Source organism: Bos javanicus, chromosome X (genome assembly GCF_032452875.1).
Source record: "Bos javanicus breed banteng chromosome X, ARS-OSU_banteng_1.0, whole genome shotgun sequence".
Lineage (NCBI taxonomy): Eukaryota > Metazoa > Chordata > Mammalia > Artiodactyla > Bovidae > Bos > Bos javanicus.
The window spans coordinates 97,164,133-97,167,027 of NC_083897.1; the positions used below are offsets into that span (position 1 = coordinate 97,164,133).

At 38.9% G+C, this 2,895-nt stretch overlaps 1 pseudogene; it reads right to left on the minus strand.

Annotated features, from left to right (window-relative positions):
* Nucleotides 1-567: 567 nt before the first annotated feature.
* On the minus strand, nucleotides 568-2,218 carry LOC133242698 (importin subunit alpha-4-like; annotated as a pseudogene).
* Between the last annotated feature and the right edge of the window lie 677 nt (nucleotides 2,219-2,895).

Sequence of the window (2,895 nt, forward strand, 5' to 3'; positions counted from 1 at the left end):
TGATCATACCATCATGGTTATCTGGGTCATAAATATCTTTTTTGTATAATTCTTCTGTGTATTTTTGCTACCTCTTCTTAATATCTTCTGCTTTTGTTAGGCCCATACCATTTCTGTCCTTTATTGTGCCCATTTTTACATGACATGTTCCCTTGGTATTTCTAATTTTCTTGAAGAGATCTCTAGTCTTTCCCTTTGTATTGTCTTCCTCTATTTCTTTGCATTGATCACCGAGGAAGGCTTTTTTAAAATCTCTCTTTGCTATTCTCCACCATCTCAGAATATTCTAAACTGGATACTGCATTTGTCAGCATGTGGCACCAGGGAACAGGGAAAATAGGGTAGTTGAGGTTGTTAAAGGAGAATTCTAAAACAGTTTAGGCAATCATATGCCTTTATAGTGACTTGTGGCATTTGCAGAGTGATTGACACATGGCTTGCTTTAGAAGCATCAAAACAAGGGGGCATGTATATTTTGGAGCCTTTTGTAGTTGTTGTTCTTGTCATTTGGTAGCCATCTGGTGGTGCTTCATACTGAATGTGGGAAAGATGCTGCACTCAATTGAACTAAAAAATAAATTCTTTTGTTTGAAGGTTGACTGTTGGATCAAAGTTGTAAGTAACTCCTTGTGTTGCTTCACAATGAATCCAGGATTTTCATCAATATCATTGCCAGAGAAATACTGATCTATGATTTCCAATGCTAAATATATGTCTTCATTTTCATAAATGGAGAAGTAAAACTTCTCCAAACCACTGCTTTCTTTATTACTTCAGCTATCATGCTTGCTTCATCACTAGCCATTATAGACCATCTAAAACCACTAGAACTACTTGAGAATCTTTTACTGAAAGTAAATTAGATAATGGTGGTATTGTGCTGTACAAAGTACTCAACTTGATATTTTTTGCCACTTATCATTAAGTTGCTAATTGCCCCCAAAGCTCCCTTTTGTGTTCCAAAGTCCCCCTTAGCAAGCTGATAAATAATCATAGGATTAATCCAACATCTATTACAGCTTGAACTTGTTGCTGGTTGCCTGCTGTAATGTTGGAAAGGAATCACACTGCTTCCTTATTTATCTTCTTCTTTGGATGTGATAAGAAATTTGGGAAGTGTGACAGGACATTGCAGTTGAGAACAACCTGGGTCTGCTCGTTGGCACCTGTCACTGTGTTGCCAACTGCTCTCAGTGCTGCTGTTTGAACTTTCATTTCCTGATGGCTCAGAAGGGACACAAGAAATGGCACAGCCCTTGAATCAATAACCATCTGTATCTGCTCTTTAATTCCATCTATCAGATGTGACAGCACCCAAACAGTATTCACAAGAGTGTTTATGTCCATATGATATATTAAGACACACAATGCTGGCAAAATCTCCAGACTGTCTCCATAGGTGATGGAATCGGTCCTTATTTCTGCAGAGACTGAAAATAATCCATGAGACATTCCAAAAGAGGGCAATAAGAATGGAGGGACTGATAAAAGACAGAATAATTTTGACAACTCTCAGTGAACATGACATAATCTCTACTCTGAGGATCATCACCTGCAATATTCCCCAAAGCCCATACTGCTTGCTTACAAACATTCTGATGTGGCTGAAAGGAGAAGTCTTAGAAAAAGAGGTACAGCATTAAACTGTATGATAGTTTGAGTCTATGCAGAACTTCCTGATGCTATATTAGTTAACACTTATACAGCTTCAAACTGTAATGAAGGATTATCATCCCTTTCTAGACACTTCACTAGAATTGGTAAAATCCAAGGTTTTATTAGATCATCACCTGGTGGATTTCTGTCACTGGATAAAAGTTTTCTTGCAGCCTGTATAGCACTCAACTGGGCCACTGGGTATTTATCACTTGTAGCATTCTGCATTATAGTTTCTAGTATTATATTGTGTGCTTTAAAATCAGAATCAGCATCTGAATCTTCTAAATTTTTTCTTGGGGAACATTTCTTTTTTCAGTAATTGTTCATCTCTTTTGTTCTTTTGCAATTGAACAGTCATTTCATTTCTGTATCTTCACATTGTCTCCACATCGAGGCTCTTTTTCTTAAAGCTCTTGATGAGGTGGTTCTCCAAGCTGGGGTTCTCAGCCATGGCTGTATGCTGGTTCCAGCTGCAGCTGTGGCACAGCAGTAGTGGAGGCAGTGAGTCTCAGTAAGGGAGGGGGAGGTGGAAGGCGAGAGGGGAAGAGAGGGAAAGGGGGAGAGGAGCGCATATTACTTTATGCTGCCAAGCACTGGTAGCAGTCTTAGAGTGGTAAAAGCTCATGCTCCCACTGTGGGATCCTGGTCTCTGGTTAGAGGGAGCAGATAATACTTTATTTGCAAAGTATTATATGTGTCTGTTCTAAGTTTTCTGAGCTCTACTTGAAGGACTAATGCAAGCAACTTGTCTCTATTTTGCCTAACTTAGAATTCAGATAACACTAAGTTTCACCACAGGCTTAGCATAAACCTGACTAAGTGTTAGATTGCCCCAGCACAAAACCAATCTGTAAGGACTGAGAGAAGTGTTTAGGGTTTTGTTTTGTTTTGAAAGAGGCTGCTTTTTCTTTTTTCTTCTTCTTTTAAAAAATATTTATTGAGCTGCATTAGGTCTTTGTTGCAGCACACAGGATCTTCCATGTGTCATGCAGGAACTTTTGGTGTGGTATATGGACTCTGTAAGTTGTGACATGTACAGGCTCAGTATTTGTAGCATGCAAACTTAGTTTCTTTGTGGCATGTGGAATTTTAGTTCCCTGACGAGTGATTGAACCCATGTCTCCTGCATTGTAAGGCATATTCTATTTTTTAAAATATTTATTTATTTATTGGCTGTGCTGGCTCTTTGTTGTTGCTCGTGGGCTTTCTTTAGTTGTGGCAAGCATGGGCTTCTCA